The 26,842-nt window shown below is 43.0% G+C and overlaps 1 protein-coding gene and 1 long non-coding RNA gene across 17 annotated transcripts in view; one reads left to right on the top strand and one right to left on the bottom strand.

Moving 5' to 3' along the window:
- The window catches only part of DPF3 (double PHD fingers 3), a 182,696-nt gene that overhangs the window by 104,635 nt on the left and 51,219 nt on the right, over positions 1–26,842 (bottom strand). The gene's annotated exons all lie outside the window — the stretch shown is intronic.
- Positions 11,647–25,932, top strand: LOC106017735 (uncharacterized). 3 transcript variants are annotated; one of them, XR_005266086.2, is made up of 4 exons: positions 11,647–12,173; positions 19,527–19,679; positions 22,762–22,903; positions 24,363–25,930. It is a non-coding gene; the product is annotated as an uncharacterized lncRNA (long non-coding RNA). The 3 variants fall into 3 exon arrangements; XR_002403135.4 differs by lacking the exons at positions 22,762–22,903; positions 24,363–25,930 and adding an exon at positions 20,891–22,749 and having other exon boundaries at positions 11,702–12,173; XR_001191378.5 differs by having other exon boundaries at positions 11,704–12,173; positions 22,762–25,932.

Raw genomic sequence — 26,842 nt, 5'->3', positions numbered from 1 at the left:
TAAAGTATCATTATTACTGCTCAGAAGTTAGAAGTAAGAGATGAAACATGCATTGTGGCCTCCAGCACATCATCTTACAGTTCCCTTAGCATAAAAAATACCCTCTATTGGGAGTGCACTTCAACTAAGTGAAAAGTCTAGGCACAGGATCTTCTGCATGAGGAGCACAGCCCATGGAAACAGAGAAAACCACCATTACGAATAGACACACTGCTTTAACTCTACAATGACATGTTTCACACACCTGTGTCCTTGCTTGTGCAGATACTTACGTAGTATCTAAGAGGAACTGTCTGATAAAGTCAAGAAAAAGCACACACCACAAGCTTTTAGAAATTCAAGTATCTGATGGTTGTTCCCCTATACGCTGACTTTCCTTGTAAACGTTTTTCTTCTGGATTCCCTTCTGTTCTCAGTACCACCTTAACTCAGTTATCAGATCGGGGTGGTTATTACTGCAGAACAGCTAAAGGGAAGAGAGGAGTCTTGTAATTCACTTAGCAGTTAGCAAAGATTGCAGAAATGTTTGCTGCGATTATCGCTGCGCCATAAAAATCCTCTGTTCTGTTCAAACAACTTACTCTTCTGGCAACAGTTTCACTCTGCTTAAGACACCAGTTGTTTAATGCACATCCCAATCATGCTGAGGCAAAAGATCTCAGATCCATCTTTAGCTCCATGTGTTCACTGAGGTCTTCAAAGACTCTTGATGAAAGCCTGCCTGGGACCAACCATTAGATCCCAATTCAGCAAAGCACCTCATTGAACGTGTAGGACCCCTTCAGTTCAAAGCCCTGAAGATACTTGAATGCCTTCCTGAACAGAGATGACAGCTGAGCAGACAGCACATGCTTCATCTCACTGCTAGGATGAGGTCTTAGAAGCATGTGGGCAAGCCTGTTTAGGTCAGTCTGTCATGTTTTCCTAGCTGGAACTAGCCAGAGCCAACACTTCCATTTTCTTTCTGGGATGCAAAGCACTGCAATAGTTAAAGCTGTAGGTCACGAAAGTGTAATCAAGGGATCATGAGGCAGTCATTAATCAATCAACCAGTGGAAATAGGAACTGGGTAGATATCATTATCTCTACATTACAGATGAGACACAGACAGTTTGCATAACAAAGACAGAGAGAAGCAGAAGGCCCTTTTCTTATTTCCCAGTTTTGCTCCATCTTTTCTTCTGAAATTTGTTATCTCACACTTCAAGATTTCCTTCTCCAACTGCAATCCAGCAATTTTCTTCATTCAGAGGCAAAGCTAATTCCATGTCATCCCTGAATGCTAGCTGAAACTCTTCTACACCCAAATCAATTGAAGAAAGCTCCAAAGAGCAACCTTTCTTTTTTCCAGACACGCTGTAAAAGCTACCTGAACACCACAGTGACAATGGCGAGCAAAGACAATGACTAGATTCCAAAGAATTTAGACATGGAACTAAACTGCATAGTGAGTCTCCACTTCTCCTCCCCCAAATGGGGCCTAGCACCACAGCGGTCTATAAACAGGACCACGATAAGAATGGCAAGCAGCTGAAGGAAAGGAACCGAGGGAGTCAACTGTCAGAGCAAGGGAAGGTTACAGAAAAAAACGAGACAGAGAGGGTAGCCCATTGCCCTGGAGTAATGGCTAGCCTTTAACACATGGCCTCTGCTCCTGTCAGTATTTCTTCTTGGACAGGTTATCTCAGGAATTTATGCTTTCCAATAATTACCTTTCAGAGGGCTCTCACTTATCTTGCAAGAGGAATACACCAGTAACCTGACCTGCATTGCTCATGCAATCGCCATCCACCCCCTCTAGCCTTTCCTCCCATCTCTCAAAGCAGGAGCGAGCAGTTCTTCCCATACTTCCAGTGCTGCATCAGCAAGGGCTGGGAAGTTGATAAAATAAGAGTTTTAATGCTTAATGCTACACAAATATCGATGAGCTTGTGAGCAAAAGCAGTAAAACATTACAGCAAGTTAAAATACCTCAGGTACTCATGGTCTATTATCCAGAGCTGACAGATGAACACTAGTTTTGCACCATCATGAGAAGCATTTTGTCTGAGAGCAAGTTTTACTATTTTATTGCAGCAGACATCAAAGCCAGTCAGTATTTGTTTTAATAAACTTCTGGGATTTGCAGGGCCATCTAAGTTCTTTTCCTGTTACTCTTCCAAACTACCTTTGTTCCACTACGTGAATTGCTTTTCTTCTTGAAGCATCAGTGCCAAAGAGAAGCTTTTACTTCTTGCACTCGCTCCAGAGCCATTTCAGATGAACTTGTCCATCTCTGCTAAAGCATGGGTTATTACACTCAGTAGGTTATTACACTCCCACTCATGCTCTGATCAAGGCCCTCCTAGGTTGGCTTTTTCTGTAAGGGACTCCATTACATCCAGTACAAGCGGGCTGGCATTTATTCCCAGCACCACAGCTGGGACAGGGAGAAGGATTCTTATTTTCTGTTCTGGAAGTAACAAGACATCTCTTCAGCCAGTCACTAATCATAACGAAATACTTCATCATGAAGGTCCAAGAAAACATCAGGCCTGACATGAGGAGTAAAAAGTCATATATCATCCTACATGGGACCCTGTCGATCCAGAAATGGATGGTCAGAGCATGTGGACATGCCTCAAATGGGCTTGCAGCCACTTCTGACAGGTACCCAGAGGAATAGTTCTTTTTCCTGCACTGGCAACACAACTATCTTTGCCCTGGGAGAACATCTGTGCCTCACTCTAGCTGTATTAGTTTAAAGGAGTCACACACTGCTTCAGTCCCGTGAGAACTCTGGGCCAGCACGCACACTCCGCCTGGAGTTCCCATACTCCCATCCGAAACAGGACCATACCACAAGAAAGTGCTTGATGTGGGGAGAGCAGAAGAGGGGAAGGCACGAGAAAGCCGTTCTTCCCTCATTAAACTTCAATAGGTGCCTAGGCCCAGCAGTGCTGCACTACAGTTTGGATTTATGTTCCCCAATTAACACATTTCACAGCATAAAGTTCTCTCTTTCTGTTTTGAAGGGGGAAGAAGAGGAGAAAAACCACATTCCAAGCCTTTGGCACAGCAAACTTCCCCAGCTATCCTCTGGGAACAAAAAGGGAGGAAAAAAAGGCTTGTCACCACACAATTTAAAATAACCCATCTTTGCTGGCTCCACTCTGTCTCAGGGGTAGATCTGAGCCATAGCCCCCACCCTTCAGGGCTGCTGGCCCAAAGCACTTGACATTCATCAGGAGAAGGAAAACAGCTCCGAGGCAATGGAAGGGGAAGGGAAGAGTCGCTCCACTGGCAGGAGTTGAGATGGGAAGAAAGAGGAAGGATCTGCAAAAAGGTTGCAGCATATGGAGGGTATGGAAGCCTCCTGCTTCCAAGGAACGACCACAGACGAAACATCTTGGTGCAGCTGCTGCTGAGCATGAAGCAGGCAGGTAAATGTCTCCTCTGCCCTCATCCAGGGGTTCTCCACTGTGGTTAGCTTAAGAGTTGTTATTCTTTGACACCCACGTTGTTGGCTCTATCACATGCACAACAGAATGACTGTCTCCTTTCTCTCCAAACGTCTCCCCTCTTCTTCCCAAAGAGAACCACAAGTCATACGCATTGAATGCTAAAATGTATTGTCGTCTTTGAGGAGAGTTATGAGAGAAAAGCCCTTCAGAGATTCTTTGTTCGGAGTTTTTTTGTGTGACATACACAAAACAGTCATAAGCTGAATCGTTCTCTGCATAAAGAAAATTGCTAGAAGAAAGCACTGTGTGAGCCAGTGAAACACAGGACGTTTTCCCAGAAGTCAGAAAAAAAATCTAATGTATTACATAGCTCAGCAATGCTCAACTTGAGTTCCTTAAAACACCACATGTGGATTCTGGAGGAATCTGTAGGCTTGATCAGAGCCCCGTTGCTCAACAAACAAGAAGACTTAGCCAATATTTCAAAGCATTTGGGATTGTTTTTTATTCTTTGATGCAGTTGAAGAGAGGCAGAAAGACGGAAAGATGGGAAGCAACTCATTTTACCAGTGGTCAGAGTGGGTTAGAAAGAAAATACAATTGCAGAGTTCCACACGCTAATCGTGGTGTGATGGATCTGACACTACACTAAGGCATCTGCTCATAGCTTACCATCAACATGCAACAATGATGACAAAGCAACAAAGCACATCACAGCATAGCATCAGGTTTCCACACCCTGGTGATTATGTTGCTTCCCTCTGAGTCCATTCCAGAACCAAACTTTTCAGGTTTGACTGTCACTGATCTATAGTGATGTCTATACATAGACATATTGGATATTCTTACAACTGAGTCACTGCCACATTGAGATTCTTGGTTATAAGACTGCAATGTATGACTTGGAATGGAATACTTTATAGCTATAAGAACTTGAATGTTTGGGTTTTGAAAGCAGAAAACGCATTTATTTGTTTATCTGACATTTTGTATGTTTAGATACAATCACTTACAGGGCATTCTTGTTGTGGGGGCAATGAACAGCTCGAAGATCCCTTGTCTTGCTTCCCATGTGACATCTCTCCAAGAAGTTCAATTAAAAAAGAATGATACACTTATATGAACTGTAAGTGCATGGCTCTCTTTCTTATACCCTTTCTTTTCGTCTAACAAGACAAAAGACTTAGGGAAGGAGGGGAAATACAAGTATAGAGAAAGAAAGGAAAATGAACCTTCAATCTGAAGCCATCTGATAAATTCCTAGCATCTAGGTCTTCAGTCAGTATCATCTTGGATGAAATTCTATTTGTTGCCACTTCAGCTAAGCAGCTTCTACTTAGGTCTACAATTTTACCCTTCATGGATTTATCCATCAGCTGATTAACTCTCTCAAATTTGCCTGGTGCATCCAAAAGTGGAAAAACTGCTAGACACTGCTGCAGTCACTGCTGCAGCATCTGGTAAGCATCTGTGGCAAGAATTCCTTGTGGATTTGAGGTGATAGCAGGTATGGTTATGATTTACTACAGGTTAATGTCCAAAATCTCCCACTTTTCAGAATATTTGTGCTGCATGCTTTTGCTTAGGTTTGTTTGCTTGCCTGTTTTCTTTAATTCTACCTACACAAAAGAGAAAATCTTGATGAAATACTGAAGGATGATCCTAGGGCTCGTGGTTCTGCAGAAAGAAAATGACCCAATTCTAATGACACCCACTTTTTAGAGAGGTGTAAGTGTTAAGAAAATGACAGTAAAACTATAGCACTTTATTTCTGTAATTACACGCTTCCTTCAGGGTCGTATGTTGTACACTCACTTGAGAAACACACTTATGGTATGTCCTGAAGGACCAAATTGGCTACTGTAGTAATATCTTTCCATGTGGTTGCGACTATCAATACATTTGAGTACAGCAACATCACAGAAAAAAGTGGAAGCAGGAAAAGTACAACTTGGCATATGAAAACACTGCAGTGTTTTAGATACTGCAGTTCAATAGTGCTCTGACAGGTAAATTAAGACAAATTATTTTTTAACTGCAGTCTGGATTTAAGGCCTGAATCTAAACTTCAGAAACATCATTTCCCCATGTGATCTCACACTCAGTTGCCATTAAAGTTTGCATGTACTGAGCACTCCATTCTCATTTCTACTAGTGTTTTACATTCCCATTGCTCAAGGAAAAAGACTGCTCGAGGTGGAAGAAGAATGATGCTATAGCTTCAGTGTTAGTATTTGCCTACATATTGAGGGATTTGTTCAAAAACTGACGGGTTGAAAAGACAGGTGTCAATCCAAGTCAGTCCAATGCGGAAATTATTAACAGCAGCTCCCACTGAACAAAACAGTAATACCACTGGGAATGGGAAATTTGAATATGGGAGGAAAGATGGCAAGCAAAGAGTGAAAAGGGAGTGGTAAATGGAACAGCACACAGCAGGGACTGTGAGTCTTTGAACAAGATAGGACTGGAAATGACAAACTGAAATACTGAGCTCAGACTCCAGCAGCCCCAGGAAACAATGTACATGAGATTTAGCTAAAAGAGATCCACAAAAACCTGGGTGCAAATTCTTAGTATTTTTTTAAAACAAACAAACAAAAACCAAAAAACCTTAAGATCTATACTGAAAAAGAGCAGGAATCTCAAGTACCTCCCCAGTGTCCTAGGGCATGCAGAATTCCAAGGGTTTCATGGGATGAATGTCCCAGGAGGTGACCCATATCCTCCTACTGAGAAAGACAAAGGAAGAGACCAAGAAGATAGCTGACAAGAATTTCTAGGGCTATGGATTCCTCCTATGTATCCTTCTTTTCAAATCACAATGTATACATGAGATGATCAGACCTCAATACAATATAAAAAGGCCCAAGTAAATGCTAGAGCTGAAACATCATCATAGAAGGAAAGGGGAAAACCCAGGTCAGGCATGACCCAGGTCAGGCATGACATTTCCCTAGGTTCTGGAGCTTCACGATGTATCCTTTGATTGAATTCTTTACCAGTAGATCTCAACTTAAACTTTAGATTCAGACACATCTCTTATTTTAACAAATAATAATAATAATAGGAAGGGGATGAAGTCCAAGTTTAAGAAGCTTAATGCTGAATTTATGATGGAGAAGTCTTACTCTGATATTCCTGTCTTCCTGTATTCCAGCCACTACCTGCACCTGGAACTGCAGGCTCACAAACACCTATATTTCCAAATCAAAGCACTCAGAAAAATCATGACTTAGGTCCTGTTACTGAACTGATAGACGATACTCAATTCCTATTTCTACAGCCAGCAGAATCAACAAAAGCTATAGCTATCAAAATGAAATTTTCATGTAGTTCCTGGCTTCTAGGGCTGGAGTTGCAAAGAAAGCAACACATTTTGAAAGCCTTAACAAAATCACTATCAAATGCCTACAGAATAATTTTGGAATGATACCAGTGTGCTAGTCCCTAACACAGATCTTCTCAAAAGTCGGCAATTTGAGTTCTGTGAAGCTTCTTTCCCTACAAGCCGGGTCTCCCTTAATTAGGCAAACTCTAAACACAGCCCGTTTGTCTCTTGTGAAGAAAGTGCTTTTCTGGAAGAGGGCTGACTGTTCCTGCCTACCTCAGAGTACTTTTGAGTTCCATCAGTGCAAAAGGAGAATCAGGACACTTTGTACTGTTCTTCCTATAGTTTTGTAACAATGGAAGATATTTCAGAGGGGCTGGCAAGACTTTAAAAGGAATGTATTGAAGAAGACAGTTTAGGCTACTAGACTTAATAATTAAGTAATTAATCAATTGAAAGGTAATTCTCATCATTTAGCCTGTTTGTTAAGTGTTTTGCCTTCCTGGGTTTGGCAATGAAACAAATAATAAATAAACAAATAACAATTTGCAACCTACTGCAGTCCCTGGAGCTTGATTCTGTCTTCAATAAATCAAAAAAACTATGGGCAGAGACTAAAGCAGCACTGGGAACCCTTCCTGTCCCCACTTTTATTCAGCCAGCACACTCCAAATCTGGCTGATGAAATGGAAGTGTCAGGACACAGCAGAAGTCACCTCTCAGTACACCCACCAATTACTTCTCCCAGGCCATAGAGTCAAGGCTGGAAATAAAAATGGCTGCCCTATTGAACAAAAACAGGTCCTAAATTTAGAACACAAACATATCTTTGATTTGCTTTCTCCCTTTCTTGACTTATCTCTAAGGGAGAGGGTCTGAAAATATGAGTCACCCCTCATTGCAAATCTAGATTTTCCCAATTCTACCCCACTAAAAATCCACTGAATACCACAGGGCTAAAGCAAGGGTGGACCTTGTCCTACCTTTCTGCTACAGATAGCATTTTACTGTCACTAAGGGAATAAAATAATCATAACAGCATAATGATAGCATGTGTTTTGTTAGCCGCTGTTCTTCACGTGGGGCAATCACTGGCAATTCTCAGATTTAATCTCTCTCCTTCCCCAACTATGCAGTTGATTACCGCTCTCGTTCCCAGTTAAAAATCCTTGATCAGAGTAAGGCACATAAAGGAGTCTCTGACCCTGGCTAAGGGAACAACAAGAGATGACATTTGGTTCTTTGAGAGAGCAGTAGATAAAAAGCAAAAATGACAGCTGGAGTCAGGAGGAGCTAGTTAGTGGATTGCAGACCCAGGAGGGTGCGGGGTGGGGGCCCATAAAAGAGGAACAACAAGAGACTGCAGCCAGGCTGTTCCCTCTCCTTCTCTAGGTGTCCTTTGCATCAGTAAGAAGGGTTGCAGCAGATGTCAGGGCCCATGGGGATCACTCCTTTGGCTATTGTATTTTTTTTAAAAAGGTTACCTAGAAAATAGAAGAAATAGGAGGAAAAAAAGAAAAATGAATCAACATTCATACTTAACATGTGGGAATGAATACAAAGGTAAGCGCCAACTTGTAATGACCTGTGGTATGTAAATACGCTTAAGCCAGAGGGAGGAATTTTTTTGGGTCCAGTCCAACAGTGCCAATCATTTACAGGATTTGACTGGGATTAACCTGTGATTTCCACTTCAGGATACAAAGGAGAAATACAATAGGCAAGTAGAAGGCAAGCAGCAGTTGCGTGGAGCATCCCTGCTCTTCTCCAAAACACACACCACAGTCAGACCTGGCTTGCAAATACACCTGGCACGGCTGTCTCAGCTCTGGGAACATCCCCAGACAGCAATCAGTGCATGTGCACATATACACACGTGTGTGTGCTCACACATGTCCATGTGCCTCAGCACACTGCACAAACACACAAGATGTCATCTGTTTCTAAAGCATCAAATCTCATTCAACATTACTAGAACGCCAGACACTAAACATTTCAGTCAAAGGCATTTTAGGTGCAATTCACTGCCACTGGTGTAATTCCCTTGAAGTCCATGGAATTACACCAGGGAGAAAGAGGTTGGCTGTTCAGTGTTTGCAGCTTGCCAATTTGTGCATCTGTGCTGGTTCTTTTGTTTTGGAGACACGGTTCTACAAATTATCATTTTGAAAGATTAATTTTTGTTTTAAAAAGATCACATTCTAGGGGTAGAGTGAGAAGCCCACTTTCATCCACAAAGTCCCTTTTTCTCAACTCCACACAGACGGATGGACATTACATTTGTTCAGATTTGCAAATCCACAAAGGCACACAAAAGTGGGCAAAGACATTGCAGACGTTAACGGCTTCACAATAGAAGTCGCTTTCTGTGGCAGAACAATCCAGTAATGACAGTGCTGGATAAACCTTCCAGGTTGTCTCCTTTCCAGGATTCGTAGAAGGTATTTCAGAAGAGACATTCAAATGAAGACTGCGTGTTTTGGCTTGGTACATCTGGATCAAGAGGAAGCCCAAATGCTGCAGAAGAGACGAAAGAGCTCTGACCTCGGAGAACACTTTTGTCCGATTTTCCAGGAGGGAAGTTGCATGTACTTGAGGCACACTCAATGCTAGCTGAGGTTTTTTAATACAGATTTTTGCAAAATCTGTAATTCCCTCCTTTACAACAAAAGGTTTTAAAAGTGCTATCGTTTGGAGATTTCCCATTTCATTATTCTGGTAAACCCACATTCAAAGAGGAGGAAGTTGTGTGAAGTCCTGAAAAGAAAAAACACCTTGCTATGGTTCTCCTTTGATGGGCTAGTCAGGAACCATCTCCCCAGACCACTTGTTTGACTCAAAGGCAAAAAGTAGTTTTCAGCAAAATAAACAGCAGCTAATCAAGATGAACCTATTTGCTTATACAGCTTCATTGGCTAAAATACAACACCAGCCCTGAGTGTTATTTATCTTGGAGGTGGCAACAATAGAAACTGAGCAACTGATTACACAGCTTCTCAACCAGTTATGCACCAACATTTATCTCCTGTGTGCAACAATGGAGATTTAACCAGCTCTTCAGCCTTACTTTAAGATTTTACAAGCACCCAGCGATATACTTAGCACCTTGTCTAGCAAAATAATAAAAAAGCAGCAAAGCCCCAGCACCAGAAACACTCAACGGCAGTCTCCCACACCTGCACCTGGAGGGCAAAGACGAATGCTGTAGTAGAGAAACGTGTGAGCATTCAGAGGCAGGGACTATGTTGGTACATGTTTATGAAGTGCCTTGTGCAGCAGGGCCCAGAGTGGAGACTGGGCTCAGCATAGGTTTTTTCCTTCTTTTTGAGTCTAGGGAAAACCAAGCAAGATAATAAAAGAGACTCAACTGATAAGGTTTTGGGAAGAATGATTTATCTGTTTTCTCTGTAAATACCAATTGCTTGTTTCTTGGCATTCGTGTTATTTTCATCCAAAAGGCAAACCTGCTGTAATATGAACTCAGCCAAAACCCAAAAACAGAGTACTGGTGTACCTGGAAAAAGAGACCGACAGTATGGGAAGTGCTTAGCATTCACTAAAGGACTGAAAAAATAAAAATAAAAAAGGAAAGAGAAGGAAGAACACAAATTAAAGACACAGTGTGGATGCAGGAGAACACACAAAGATTCCCCCTGCTCACCCCTGCATCCGTATGACAGTGCAGCTTTGTGGAACAGAACAATAGGTACATTATGCTAACCTATAATTATCCCGAGAAGAATGATAGCAAAGTCAAGGCATTACATGAACATTGGAATATTGGATACAATCCCATAAGAAGCAAGGGGGTGGAGGAGGAGCACTTTGAAATGAGATTGAAACCTTCCTAGCACAGAACATCAAAGGAAATTTCATGTTCTCTTCACGTTTATTTGGGTGTTCCTTATCCTTGATTTGATGATTTAAACACAATTCCCTTTTTCATGCACTTCTCGGCTTTATGCTGCAATTGGTTCCAGCACTGTAACACCCTCCTTTGACAGCACGGTGGATTTGGTGCAAGCAGGAGCTCAGCCCAGTGCATGCACCATGTGCATAAGCCGTGTGAGACAGGAAAGGAGGATGGAGATGTACTCCAGCGCTGGACAAAGAAAAGCGAAGGGCTGGCGATTCAGTGAATGCATAATCAAGTGTTCCCAAGTGAGCACAGGCACTCGATACCTGCAGCCTCATTCCAATCAGATAGCAGGCACTGAAACACAGGAAGCAGTGAGGCACAACTCTACACCTGCTTAAAACATGCTGCTTGCATTTGTAGTATTATGCAATGGTGGGGAAATGCTGGAAGGAAAACTCAGAGTTGGAGATTTCGCTTGTTCTGTTTAAGACACGTTACGTTGCTTCAGACACTTCGCTCTCATCCCAAAATAACAGAAAGGACTGGAGTAGCCTACCAGTTCTACAAAATCTGAATGGTCTTCCTTGATTTTTTTTTATTTTTTTTTTTTTGCAAGAGTAGGTAACTATGACAACCTGGTGTAAGCAACTGTATCTCTTCATCCACAGACTGCCCGGTAGGAGGCAGGGAGAAAAAAGACTAAGCACCTTTTCATTTGCTCATTCTGCTCCTTCCTGTAGGCAAGAACCAGCCTCATGCCCTCCAGAAAGCATGGCCAAGCGCCCCAGCACACCGTGACTCCAAATGATGAGCAAAGATTAAAATAAATCCTAGCAAAACAAAGATCTGCCTCTGCGGGCTCTTGCCGTGTCACTTCTGGCTCCAGCCCAAGTGTTCCTAGCAAAGCACCCGCACCTGTATCACGGGCAGCCACACTTCCTCCCAGCTATGAGAAGTTTGTGCTGCATAGATAGGAGATGCCAATTTGAACAGTTATTAAAGTTATTTACGGCCCAGTAGTGTCAGACTATTGCTGGCCAGCACTCGGAGCGCTGCTCCCTAATGGGATTTGGACCTCATCTAGCGTTCAAAGGAGCCCAGGAGCCCCCGCTTTACACAAAGCAGGCTACCTCTGATCACCCAGTTGGTAGCATTAACCTCTGTGAGGGAGCTCAAAACAGTTGCCAAGTTCATGTGGGCCCAGAAACCTCTGTTGCAGACTGGAGCGAGATCCGAGCGAGATCTTAGCAGGAAATACGTGGCACTGCTGCACGCAGGAGGCGGTCAGCAATATCTTGCCTTTGTGAGAGAGGGGAGGAATCCAGGCAACGGGAACTGGAAGGAATTGCTTCGCGTGGAGGCAAAAATCCAATTTGCCCTGTTCGAGGGAGGAAATCACAGGCTGGAAACAGCTTGGGACTGGGCCACTGGCTCAGAAGGAGCAGAATACTGCCCGTCACCTGCGTGCCCACCAGCTCTCTGCCTTTGCAATGGTGCAGCAGCTGCTGAGCCAGCCCACTGCGAGGTCCTGCAAGGGAAGGTAAGAGAAGGACTCTGCCTCAATCCAGACACTGCTCTGAAAGCAGTCTTTGCACACCAAAAGCTGTCAAAGCGGTAACTTAGGGAAAAGAAAGCAGAGGCACGCACTCTCTCTGCATATATCCTCACTCCTAGCCCTGCCTGCAGCCCCAGCCAAAAAGTCAGATCCTGTGCTCAAGAAAAAAAGGCAATTATTACACATTCCCCCACTCGCTTTGCTAATGAGTCCCTAGTCCCCTCTCATTTTTGGCTGCCCCAAACCAGTAGGGAGGGGAATGGAAAGGATATGGCACATTCCTGTGCTCCATCGTGCCTCCTCACGCCGAGGAGACAAAAAGCGAGGAACATCTGCAGGAGAGATAAGCGGCTGTCTGGCTCTGTTCAGCAGCACGTGGGGCTCCCTGTTCTTGTTAACAGGTGTTAATACAGCCAGTGACCAAATCCTGCTTACGGTTGCACCAGGTTAAAAAAATCAGCAGATCACCGTTGACTTGGGAGAAATCATTCCTGGTGTCACGATCCTGAAGCTGAGAGCAGAATCTGGCACACAGGCGATTACAGAAATAAATTAGAGGAGGCAGGACTTATCCAAGACAGCCAAAACAACGGGGCATAAATACTGCTTATTTACACAGAGTGCTGGATAAGGTAGTGCTGACCCTTTTTGTGCTCTAGAAGAGATAGCCTCAATAATAACAACCATTTTTATTTGAACGCTGTGTAATGGAAAACTTACCCTTGCCATTTCACACTTCCCTCACTACAGACACCCAGCTGATCTCATAACCCTCCTCCCTCTGCCACATCCACACATATCCAACTGTCCTCCCCATGCAGCACAGTAACTCGTATTTCATCTGTACCACGGGCTTCGTGAGCTTGTAACCCTGCCCACAGAGCGTTGTCAAAAAGCCACCAGCTGGAAAGGAGACTGGAATGAAATCTATGCGGCTCTGCGGCCTTCGGAGTGATTACAACTATGACACTTAAACCCGCTAATGTGCTAAGCATTTTCTGGCAAAGCTGGTGGGTTACTATGGTATTTTGGGAGGGGGCAGGAGCTCGAAAAGATGTCTTCCCCGGGGAGGAGCAGAAGGAAGGAGACAAAACGTAACAAAGCAAATTCCTCGGCAGTCTGCTCTTCAAACTCCTCAAACTTGCCATAACAGGGGTTATATTTCAAAGATCCAAAAACAGCTTCCCAGGACGAAAATAAACTTGTGTGTTCCTGCCAGGTGGATGCACAGGACTGCCTTTTGATGAATGTGTTCTGATTTCCTAGAAGAAGTAGCAGCTTCCCTTCCTCCTGCCCCTGTTCTGGCTTTGGTCAAAGCACTGCCTGGTAGTTTTATTCTCAGGCTTTCCACTCTTCCAGCAGAAATTATTCTGTCCCTATCCCCTTTTTTTTTTCTTTTTTTTTTTTGACAAAATCAGATGAGAACCAGAGAGGAAGTCGACACAGGAGTGCCACAGGCTTTGTTGTATGGAAAACCTCAGGGCCAAAGTGCTGACCAAATTCTCAGCATTCCTACTAAAGTGGGGGCCCAGGCAGGTTTGGTGGGGAAGGCACAGGGATCCCAGCAGCACCCCAGGCAGACGCCTCATGTGGGATGTCCCACTTTTCTGCTCCCAGCTCCTCTTTCAAGAACTTCTCTGTGTTTGCTTCTCATCTATTGTTCCTTCACCCATGTAAATCGCACTCCAAAAATGCCATTAGAGTAAACGATGTCAAGTGCCGTCATGCTTACAACCTGAGGGTGAAGATATTAAAACAAGTTTTTTCTCAACTAAGGCCATCTTGGGAACTACTTCAAAATAGTGGTAACAGGTTCTTCCGAGCCAGAGCTATGACTTAAGTTGATACTCTTATAAGAATCAGAACAATAAAGAAAAAGTACTAAGGATATAGAGTTATGACAGAAATGAAAAGCACAGCAAATACTGTGCTATTTGACATCCCCTCCACTCACCCATGCATAGCACTGCAAGTTGGAAACACCTCCAGAACAAAAGAGAGGTAGACACAAAGCCAGATCACACTCAGGTTACACCAGCGAGCTGGACAATTTTGCAAAACAATTTCATGCTTATGATATTGTTATGGTCTCCTTGACCATGGAAAGATAAAAATGTGTCTGTTTTATGCCTGGTAAAGAGACAAAAAGTAATCTGCCATAAGGAAGATAGTTTATGACAATCAACATAATGTTTAAGAGCAGTTTTTGAACTAATAATATGTTAAAATAGTAAAATGACACAGGACTTAAGATGTATCAGTAGTTTTGGAAATACAAGGAAGCAGACTGAAGAATCAATCTTCTTTTAAAACATAAGCTTCTGCTTTTGTTCTTAACCTGGCAAGTTCATGGGCATCTAAAGAGAGCAAAGAGAGACCACGAACAGAAACAGATTTAAGCAAAATTATTGCATAGTGTTATCAGAAAGATGTCTGCTTAGCAGAGCTATGAGGAAGCAAATGAGAAGTAGGCTCCCTTCTCCAGGCTTCTGTGCACTTCCCTTAATGTTACAGTAGCCCCCATTTTATAAGAAATTAAACACCACCTCAACAAATTTTCCCTGCTGTCGCTGTGGCTTAATCTTCCCCCTCTGGATGGTGTGGAGAATTGACGGCACGGGGTATATTCCAAAAGGAAGTAGCGAGGAGCACTAATGTAAGCAGCAAGTTTCACTATTAAAGACCTTTCACATAACATCCTGCTCTTGTCCTCCCAGCTGAGAGGCTGCTAGATAATTGCTCTGCACCCTGTCCCCTGCTGTGCACGTGCAAATGCTACCCGATATAATCTCCTTATGGCTAGGGTCTCACTGGAAGTGAACACTCCGCAACGTACACAGGGACATGTGCGAACAGCAGACGTCACTAAGGACAAAGTGCCACTTCTTTCCCCGCGTGCACTGTCACTCTGAACGCATACAGCTTTCACCCTACTTCCCATCACTGAAGGCTGCCAGGCAGGACACACAGCTCAAACCCAACGTGACAAAGCTGGGACCCCCATTTCTGAAGGAAGGCTTGCACTGAGCCAGAGAAACTTGTACTGCCCCAGACAAGGACAAACGCTGCAAGCTTTGTAGGTCAGTGCAGCCACCTGGCTACTATCTACCAACACTGCCTATCTCTGTGAACCTCCCCTCCTGAGGACTTCACTGAACTGAACCCCCCAGGAGCCCCTTGAGGAAGTTATCTGCACTTCTGCTGATAGAGAAGCTAAAGGCACGTGGAGGACACAAACCCTCTCCAAGCACGGGACCTGCTACATTAGCTGTAACACCTGCACTATTTTAATCAACCAGACATGCTTTATCTCCTTCCCTGCCCACTACATGGCCACTCCATGCCATAGTCCCACAATCAGTTTAGGCCAGCAATAGCTAACACTGACCTTAAAATAAATGTCCTCTATCCTTCTCTTGCTACAGGTCCCAGCTTCACACTGTTCCCCCCTCATGCCAGCAAAGCTCTTGCATAGTCACAAAATGTAACACAGTAATGCTAAAGAAATGTTTTAAATCTGACTGTTTCTCTGGCCTGAATATGGCTGGTACAAGGAAAGGCAGGATCACAGCTGGGACACGTAGCCAGGGACAGCCAGAGGACAAGACTGCAGCACTGGCTAAATCCATTATGGAACTATGCCACCACTCAGCCAGTCTTACACTTTCTTCACTGAAATTATTATTAGTTATTTTTTTCATATTTTGAAAGAGGCAGAAACCAGGAGGTTATAAGAGTTGTGTCTATTGTTTCAACAGATCTGATGAATGTTCACCCTTGCCCGCAGAAGTCACGAATGTTATTTCAGTCTCATTTTACTCTGTTAGCACCTTCTAAGTCACTGCCATCCACACTGGAAATTAATGTGATTGTATGAACACTGAGGAGGAACAGACAGTTTTACCAGGAACAGACTACTCTGTATTGCTGTGCCTGCTCCGTTGGGCTTTCCATGAGGCCACATCGTGCAACTTTCCTCCAATTCTTCCTGCAGCACTGTTACTCTATCACCATCTTCACCCATCCTGCATTACCAACCATACATCCTGCTATCCACCCTGTCCAGCTTCTGTGCTTGGGATGCTATCAAGTCGTTAATGTGCTTTCTGAGAAGTCTTTTCCAACCTGAATGAGTCTACGATTCTATTTACATTTACTTTAAAGGAGGTTGTAGCAAGGTGGGGATTGGGTTCTTCCCAAGCATCAAGTGTTAAGATGAGGAGAAATGGCCTCAGGTTGAACCAGAGGAGGTTTAGGTTGGATGTTAGCAGAAATTTCTTTACTGAAAAGGGTCTTCAGCACTGCAATAGGCTGCTCAGGGCAGTGGTTGAGTCACCATCCTTAGAGGTCTTCAAGAAATGTGTAGATTTAGAACTTAGTAGCATGGTTTACTGGTGGACTTCACTTAAAGGTTGGACTGGATGATCTTAGAGGTCTTTTCCAGCCTGACTGATTCTATGATTCTACTTTCACACACAAAGATAACAAAAAGTATGGATAAGTCTCCCATTAAGAGATTAAACTTGATACAAGTCCAAATGTAGTTCCCTGTTCACATAATATTATGAAGATGTCCCAATAGAAAATCCTCCAAACAAGAAAAAAAAAAAGCAGTGTTTAGTGAGAGAGCACCACCTGAGAGACAGCACAGAAATTCTTTCCCAATGGATAGTCTACGTGTAACTCATAAACCATCCTGTCAACAGGAAGCACAGTTACTCCCATGCATTTGCCAACAAAACATATCAGCAAAAAAGGGCCCATCTTTCAAAAAGATCATAACATCAGCGAGCATAACTCTCGTGCTGTTATTCACACCAGATACACCATTGCAGGACACGATGTAGCTTCATTCTGCTTAGAAGCAGAAATGCATCGCCTTTGACTTCTCAGCCCCTTTGCCTACTGCAGAAACCCATTACACTCATCCATAATGGTGATTCAGAAGGAACAGGTTATGAACAGTGCATTCCAGTTCAATTAATGCTGCTGCCAGTGGAGCCTACTTAGGCAAAACAGGACTTAAACAAAGAACTATGAAGGGGAATGCCTTTGTCACATGTCCCAAGTGCCACCATGGCACGTGGAGGGTCTGCTACTTCCCACCTAATCCCCAGCCTCCCTGCCAGAAGCCACTTTGCCACTAGTCAAGAGGCTTGTGCAAGCATTCCCTCACCTTTACCAGTTGCAATAAACCCTAGCAAAGAGACCTGCTGTTTAAATTCTTTGTTTATGCTAATCTTGAATATTTTTAAAGGGAGATCTAAAAGGAGAAGCATAGCTGGCACACCAAGGGGACATTAACTTTCAACAGAGAGGCAAAGACAAGTTGAAAGAGACAACTGCTTCAGCTGTACAAGTGCAGCTCAGAGTGCGTACATATATTGCCTTGGCCTGCAGCCATCCAGCGGGAGGCAGATAACTACGGAGTCACATGTTCAGTCCAAGTGTAATGAGTTCAGCCTTTCATCAAGCTATGATATGTAAACAGCATGTCTATAAATAAATAAATATTCCTCTCCAATGCTCTTGGTAGCCTCAACAATCTTCTGTGATACATTAAAACAAACAGACAAGACCTTTGCTCCTTCTGGATCAGCTCACACTGCATCGGATACAACCACCAAGTACCATTGGTGCTATCTCAAGCATGACACTGGCAGGAGGAGGGTCTCAGAACATGACCCTAACTGCGAAAGCCCTGTTGGCTCCAGAAATACATCATAATCTCGCGGGATGCACCACAATTATAAAAGATTGTTCATCAGTATGGTAACAGGTCTTCAATATTTGTCATCCTTACACTGCTGTATTGTGCGCTACTTGAACGCATATTTCAAAGGAGGGCTGTGTTCCTGTGACTTAGTTTGAAACCCCAGGCAGTACAGAGCGCCTGGCTGGTAGTTCATGAAGCAATGCTCTGCCCTCAATGAGTCACTATTGAATTAAAGCCCAAACTTGATGTTAATGGAACAGTGTGCGGGTGCCCAAATCTGCTCTGATGTGGAGATCCTGATGGAGGACGATTGCTGGAGATCCTATAGAATCTATCATGTGGGTAAAATACACGCTAGGGGCAGATCTCACACTCCATTAAAATTGCAGTGTATTTGACCTCATGAAAACAACAGAGAAACTTATTCCTGAGGGGAGAAAGAATAGGAGTTGTGTGATGATTTTGTAATACTTGTGCTAGGCTGTGAGCTCTCCTGGGAAAAGCTCTCACCTTCTGTTTCAGCCACAAGAAAAACCTTACAGCACTACCAGGTCTTTTTACCATGGGATGGAAAGGCTGGGGGTCTCTTGTAGCAAAGCTTTCAGTAAAAGGAACATGACTGACTTCAAAGTCACATTGTTATCAGAAGGTTTTTTAACATCCTGTTAACACACATCTACTGAAGGTCACTCTAAGGAAGACACCAGGAAGAAAAAACCTAATGCTTCTCTGTTTGCTTACACTGCAGATTTGATTATTCCTTGCTTATCTTTGGACCTCCCCATTTTTCACACCTTTCATAGAGAACAGATGAGAAAAAAAGTGTATGAAAAATAGAAATAAATAAATAAATTTAAGTATAAGGCAAGTGTAATGTCAGTCTTCTACTGAATTCAAGTTTCATGCTGGTAGTCCCTTTAATTCCTCCTATTCAGAGTACTTTTCCATCTTCTTCCTCCAACACTTGTGCAGCCAGAAACAGACAACATGTTTCCATGTTGTAACCATCCTTATAAATACTTCATAATGTACATATACTCATGCTTTAACAAGCCCTATATAGGAAACACATAACTAAATTTTAGTTTGTAGACAGCTCTGTAAGCTAACATGAACAGCTTCCCCTCAAACATCTGCATTTGAGGCAGGCACACAAAGCAGGCTAATAGTTTCTGAACTCAGGCACTGCTTTGGGAAGCATCCTACAATCCTCTAGCCAGCCACCTTGGAATCTCCCTAGCAAATCTGTTCAGTTCAGGTTCGGACACAAACTGCCTGGTTTGGCACAACTGAGCTAAGATTCCACTTGCGCACAGCTCTTCTCCAGAACAACAGAAACGCCCGCCTTCCCAGCTGGCTCGCTACTCCACAAGAGCACTTTCACTCTATTTTGGCTTTCCTATTCCTTTTTGCAAGCTGGAATGCGGAAGTGACAGAGAAGGAAATCTTTACTTTGCAGAAATTTGTCATCCATGTTGCTTCAATCCTGGAAAGGCTCAAGTTGCTTCTTATTAAATCTGAATTTGTTTGTACTATTCTTACTGCGACTTCTTCTGATGTAGAGTGCATTAACCAGAGTTTGTACAATTGCTTCTGAATGTAACTTTCGTTCTTTATTCCAGTGGGATAAGTGAGGAGCAAACGTGGAGTTAAACTTCTTCAGTTATATGCTAGATTACCATCAACTGCTGCAAGGCAGCCTACAGCTTTACCATTACGTGTTCTCTATGAGGTTCACAGATAATGATGAAAATCCATCAACAAAAAAATTATTGGTAAGTAATACCGCTCTTGTGGAGTTCTGTATTATTCAGATCTGTAGTGAAGACTAACAAAATTTCTGTTTTTCTGCCACATTTTGAAATAAAGGGGTATGGGGAGAAGAACCAGAAACACTTTGAGAGAATTTCATTAAACTTGCATATTAACATAGTGGCATGGGAGCCTAAATTCAGTCAACAGTGGTCAGATGTCAATCTCATGAGCACCGACACCCCAGTGAGCAAGTTTTTCTGAGTCATACATGCCAAGAACTTTCCTGAAGAGCAAATCACCTAAGGAAATTGTATGGATTTCTGCCATGCACAGAAATTCTCAGCTCAGCTCATCTAGCTTCATCTGGAGTGGTTGCAGCACCACCATATCTGAGGTTACTTCCCAAGTTTTACCGAAGAAGGTTCCTAATTTGCATCAACCAAAAAAAGCTGAGATAGCTTAAATAGATCAAATTGGTGGTCAGAACTAAACTAGCTAATTTTCCCTGAAATGAAAGCAGTGGGACACAAACTGCTCTGTTTGGAGGTTGGGGCAACAGCAATTTCTGGAAGAGGGGAAGTCACAAGTGGCTTATAGTAGCAACGTCACTCATCGAAAGCTGTCCATTTCCAGACTAACTACACTGAATAAAACATGTATGTGTTTAACTCAGTGTCTTTCTATATGGCTTGATTTTGCTTTAGATGAGTAATATACTGATTTACATTAAATTCCTTATCATTTTACTTCCTAACTGAAAGAATAAGAAGGATCAAGCTGTCTCACACAGTCAAGGACTAGAATTGGCATAGATGGGCAGGAGAGCCTGTGGGACAGTTGCATTGCTGCTGGCAATGTTGGACAGGCATCAGGAAGGAGATTTAAGTCAACATAACTGGAAATCCAGCAACAAGAACTAAATTCAGAAAGAAAAAAGCCTCCGTGGCTACTATAAGCCTACAGTAAAGTGTGCTATCTCATTTATCCTAATGAAGACCTTACCTCTGATGTGGAAAACATTTACAGGACCACAGGGTATGAGACATTCTAATTATAAATCTTTGATCCATTATTTGGTTTCCAGAGACAAATTTGTTTCTGGTGTAACTCCAGCGAATTCAGAGACATGCCAAAGATGAATTCTGTAGTTAAAAACCATTTGGAGAAAATCTCATGTTGCAGAAACAAAACGAGTTCACACAATGTAACTGGTAGGTATCTTTTCTTGCAGGAAAAACAAGATTGTAGAGAAATTAAAGTGGCAGCTGACCTCGGGAAGAAAATCAAGCTTCGTGTTACAACCTCAGCACTTATTTTGCAGACTATAAAAGTTGCTGTATTTGTTGTATTGACCAAAAATATTAGGTGAAAACACTGTAACAGACCCCTGTACTCTCAAGAACATGAATTCTTGGCAGTTGGAAAAAGAAAGACACCTGTTCATAGCAGTTAAATGAATGGACTACTGATGGTTCAAAAGCAACAGGAATGAAACCAAGCCTGTATTTTGCCTTTGCTGTAATTCCCACAGTGGTCATTCCCTTATCCTGGGCACAGACTTGTCCTGGAGACTGTAACTGACTCCCACTAAATCTCCCACATAGCAGTCCATCCCAGCCTGGTTTAACATTTTACTCACTCCTGTGATGCCTTCTGTTCCAGAGGAGGTCCTAAGGACTGACAGCAAGTGAAGCTGTTTCTCAGGCTCACACAAACCCACCACGTGGAGATCCCTGGCTTCCCAATCAGCCATCCAATGCCTTCACTAGTATCCTTAGAAGACATTGTACGGCAGCATCTTCCTGCCATATGTCCCTGCCTGCAATCCCCCTTCAGCGTGATTCTCATAGGCTTCTCTATGCTTCTGAGAGATGTTCTGAGCTTCCTGCCTTGAACTGCTTTCCACCATCACTTCTTAGAATAAAGGATGCTAAGAATGGTCTAAGAATTGACGAACAGAGGATTTCTTCTCCAAGAGACTTGTTTGGGAATGGGATAGATGAGGATTTCTAGCACAGAAAAGACAGGATAGAAATAATAATTGCAGAATAGAGGATTGATTGGACTGTCCTTTCATTGGCCTTAGCAAAAGGTGGGAAATCAGTCACTTGCAAAGTAGATTCTTTAAGAAATGCAAGAGTTAATGTGTAAATGTGAAGCATTTTGTTTAAGTATATATTTCTTTGGCCAACCTTGTGCTGTGCCCTGTCATCTAGGAAAGATGGATCAGATTCCTGTCCTTTTTTATTTTTTTGGTTGGTTGGTTGGTTGTGGGGTGTGTTTTTTTGCTCCCTGGAGTGGCAGGCTAATTAAGGAGTGGCAGAGACAGGCTCAGAAAAGTCCTATTCAAATATCAAAGAAACAGATGCAGCAAGACAGACAGACCTTCACTGCTAGCTGATCCTCAGAGCAGCTCTCCCACTGCACTGTGCCACCACTGGTTTGTCACATGACATGAAAGAGACTGGTTTGCTTTTATCACCTCTCTAAACTACGAGGACTGTGCAAGTTGTAAGAATTAAGCCAGTGAAATTCAGGAGCAAGAGGAGATTCATGTCTTTGGTGTTTTAGAGTGAACCATAAGCAAAGAGGGAAAAAAAGTAGTCTCGTGCATATAAGGCAGGAATGTTGGCTTTGTTTAGCCAGTGACTTCAGTAAGAATTAAATTAGCTTGTGATATCCACAAAATAAAATTGAATCCATTTTACCACTGTAATCAGGCAATATCAGAGCTTCATGCAACTTGAACGCAGTGCTCTGTGCCTTACAAAGGCCGTGGGCCACTTACTAATGAGCAGAGGGGTAGAGATGGAGTCATGCAGCTCCCCACGAAACCCAGCCTGCTGTGTTCCCCCCCGCCAGTTCCAGCCCCAGCTGTACACAGCGCTTCTTGCCTGTTTCATTTCGGACATAACCACCACTCAACACATCATTAGGGCTGCCTGGACCAAACCCAATGCTCTCCACAAAACAGCAGCTACTCTGAAACATTATGTCACCAGGACAGCCTAGGCCTTTAAGGGTTCACCTGAGAGGCTGACAGGAGATAGGAGACTGGAAGAAAAAACACATGCAATGACAGCTTCTCTTCTCTCATAACAGGGAGCCAAGGTGTGCACTTGCTGAAGACCCTACAGAGGTCACCTCTGTGTGTGTATTTGTGTGTATTTTCACAAGAAGACTACATCTGACCATTCCAGGGATTTTAAGGATTTATACCCCTCAGCCTGGCAAAGATACAAAGGTGATGAATAAAATGTTCCTCCACAGGCTTCTGTCCTGCCCCTTACTGTGGTCATTGCACACCCCGTCACCCAGTGAAGCTGGACTTTCCACTGCCGGTCTGACCACTGCTCAGAGGTTTCCTGTTTGGTACTGTGAAAAGATAGTTGTTTGTTTGTTTTTTGTTATTATTTTGTTTTTATTGTTTAAACTGGGTAAAATTGTCAGAAGACTATACCTGCTCCTTGAATAACTACATATGCACAATGCCATAGGTGGGCATACCACACTAAGGAGAAATGAAACAGGAGGAGTCTGCTGTGAGGAATTTACAATCTCCATTAAGCATAGCACAGCGAGGGTGACAAAAACAGTGGCACAGGAGGACACATACCACAATAGTGAGAGCTCACAGGATGTGTTCAGAGGGTGTAATGAGCTTAATGACTCCTCTTCTTGTGTCCCTTCATTCCCCACTTCCCCCTCATTCATAGCATTTAAATCCGTAGACAGTGAACGCAGTCTTCATCTCAGTGAGGCAAATGGCAACATTTCAAATGACTTCAGTAGCGTCAGGATTTGGCTTCATATCTGGCATAAAAGACAAGGGTGGAGAACAGCAAAGGAAGGCCAGCCTAAAAGGAGTGGATTTTGTGAGTGGTTTGGAAGAAAGTTGAGTACAATGCACAGGGTCAGGGGAAACATCATTATATGATACGGGAAAATGCACAGAGACATTTATGGCAGGAGAATGCTGGAGCAATGCAGCAAGCTGAATTAGGAGAGAAGCTGGCACAATTAATAAAGCAAAGACAATCAGATACACAAGGTGAAATTCTATTCCGTGTTTCACCAATATAAAACCACCAAATTATAAAGAGCATACTATACGGTAAGACAGAATCAGAAGGGTCTGGAGAAAGAAACTGAGTGTGTTATAGACAAAGACGTGGTGCTTGAATCAGAAAAGGAGACTGAATGCCAGCACAGGGAAAGGTGTGGGCAGCACACATCGGGAGCCTGTTGGAGAGGAAGATGATTTTTAGCAAACATCCTGTTGTATATGTATAATACAAGAGAGTGGGAGGCCTGAAGTCTAAGAAAATGGGCACTAAAGAAGGGGCTGATTAGAAATGGCAAATAGCGGTGCTTCAGGCTCTGAGTTAAAACAGAAAACAATAGCAACCCTTGTTATATGGAAGGGTCAGAATTTCTGCTATAAAAAAAATAAAAAGTAAATAAAACCACAGTTGTTTACAAAGGTAAATATGTTGTGGATAGGTGTCTGTAGGAATGCAAAATAATGTAACTAACAGTAATGAAAAGTAATTTTTCCCAAGTGAGATGGGATTTCAGACCAAAGATCTTCGGGACAGGTTGGAAGGTGGAAGAGAACAGCAAAAAGAAATATAATCCTAATAGGATCTTAAAAGTCATAAACAAAAGATAATAATCAGCTGTGTGTTCTCTTCTCCAAAAAGACCACAGGGAGTTTCCATGACACAGTAGAGGCATCAGGGAAGAGACCTCAGCTGCATCAAGAGTCTCCATGGGAATTAGCACCATCTGCTCCACACGGCGGAGAAGGAGGGGGAAAGGGAAGGGATGGGCAGCGCACACCAAGACGCGGTAACACGCCGCATCTCTGCCGGGCAGAGCTGCTCACCACAGGTCAGCAGCGCCACTGAGAAGAAAAACAGGCAGCAAAGGATTTCCTCTAAGAAGGAACATCAGGTGCACATAAATACTACACAAAAATATACATGGTGGTGATCAGGAATACAGAAGGAGAATGATCCCACTCGTTTCCTGGTGTACGCTGGCACACTTCCAGCAAGGTCCATAAGGTGACCAAGATTTACAACAGCGTGAGGATCTGATCCAATGAGCTAATTTTCTCGTATTGCTGCGTTATGAATTTGGCAGAGTAAGTTCCCACTAAGGGTGCTGTCACCGTGACTTTATTTGGAATCAGCAGCACTGGTACAGAGGTTCCCCAGTCGGTGTAGACGTGGTGTTTACACCAGAAAAGGAGAACCTACAGAGGTCACATTTTGTTTAATGGAAAGAACACAACTCTCTACACACAGAGCCAAATGTTATTAGCCTTGCTTACTTGAGTAGTTCCAGGATTGCCAATGAGAGCAAGGCACCCCAAAAATCCTAGTCTTGCTCTCCTGAAAAGTTAATGCGATTAGTCACATGAGTAAAATATGCAAGATTTGTCCCTTAATGCTGAGCAAGCTAGATGAACACTGAGTGCTCATCCATAAATTAGTTACTCTGGATGCTATTTAAATACAAATAGCAAATAAGTGATGATAACAGTTATGTATCTGATGCTGGGTCCCAGCTGCCACGTGGGAGTTTGAGCATTCTTCACTATCAGGCATCCGACAGCCAAACACTTTTGTTTGCAATTTTAAATGGCTGTACTGTGTTAGGACTGTTAGCATCTCCAGATAGTCCAAAGAAACTTGAAGAAGTTATAAACCTGCAGAAAGATCTGCTCATTACTTCTGTCCCCTGAATGTCTTTCTGTAAGTATCCAGTTAAAATATAGATCTTTCTCATCTGTTTCAGGAAGCGCGCCAGCCTGCACAGACCAAAGTCTGATTCAGCTTAATGTAAGTCATGTGAAAGGAACAGAAAAAGTAAAATGTCACAAAGAACTTCATTTTTGGAAAGCTTGATGGCACTGCACAAAATACCAGCCTGGTCATTCTTTGAATTTGAGTTACCAAATACTAATTAAAAAAATAAAAACTAGATCTCAGTTTCAAGAAAAGGCCTATGTCAAATAAATAAAAGTATATGCACAATGGACCTTGCTGCATCTTGTTGACACATCCCTTCTTCATTATGGATTTGAAAAATGTAATGTTAAGCTAAACTATCCAATTCTACAAGCCATTTCTTGTTGTTTTTTTTTTTGAATTCCAAATCCAACTACCACTAGAGTCTGTAGAAGGGCCAAAGGAGACAACCTGTCCATTCAAACATGGCCACAGGTTGAAAGAGCACTTTGAAACACCATGGGTTGCTGCAGGGAGAGCAGCAGTGCTCAACGGAGCAACAGGAAGGCTGCTGGAAGTGGAGTAGCTGCCATGCCAGTCAGCGTGTCTAGGTGGGGATTGCTTCCCTAGCCACTGACAGCGATCTTAAGATCAGGTTTTCTCTCTGGTGTTAAAACACCTATGGCTCTGAGGGAAATAAAACAGGATGTAAACACACAATGTGCCGAAATCAGCCAAGGGATCTAGAGAATGGTTCACATGCCAAAAAACTCTAGTGCTAGAAACCAAGTGAACGAGGGAAAGCCCTCGGGCAGAGTCCGGAAATTGAAGCATACCAACTGCTTTTCTCCCTGCTACTTCATATCTTACACAAAACAGTCTCTCGGCTTAAAAGACAAATACAAAGACGGCTGATACTGGTAATTTGACCAGCCAGAGAACTAAACTGTGCTACTTGCCATGTTTGGGTTGCTCTGAAACACTTCAGAAGCAGTTATGAAATCACGCTAAACTTCAAGGAATGCCAGAAATGAAACTTCAGGTTGGCCCCAGTTTTCCAGGCTGGCCCCAGTCTGTGCAGGGGGAGAACCCAAGCCCTGCTAAAGAAGCGAGATACTAGTACTACGATTCAAGGTTATCTTTAGCTCCAGCAAACTGAGAACTATTTTCTGGTTATCAAAATAGTGCATGCATAAATGAGAGAAACAGGATGTGGCAAAACGACCAGAATCGTTTAAATTTTATTCTGAATCAGGACTCTGCCAGCCTCCACACCGTATATGGAACATTTCCCCTGCAGGTGCAACAAGTTTCTGTAGGATTTGCTCTTGCATGTAGCATCCCACATACTAATATTTTAATAGATGCAACGGCTGATTAGTTGAATTGTATTTTCCGGTGTGGGGGGCAGGGAGGAGAGAAGGAAGAAGAGGTGGAGAAAAGAT

This window comes from Anas platyrhynchos, chromosome 5 (genome assembly GCF_047663525.1).
Source record: "Anas platyrhynchos isolate ZD024472 breed Pekin duck chromosome 5, IASCAAS_PekinDuck_T2T, whole genome shotgun sequence".
NCBI lineage: Eukaryota > Metazoa > Chordata > Aves > Anseriformes > Anatidae > Anas > Anas platyrhynchos.
Note: the sequence above shows the minus strand (reverse complement) of the source record. Positions and strands in the feature narration are given on the sequence as shown.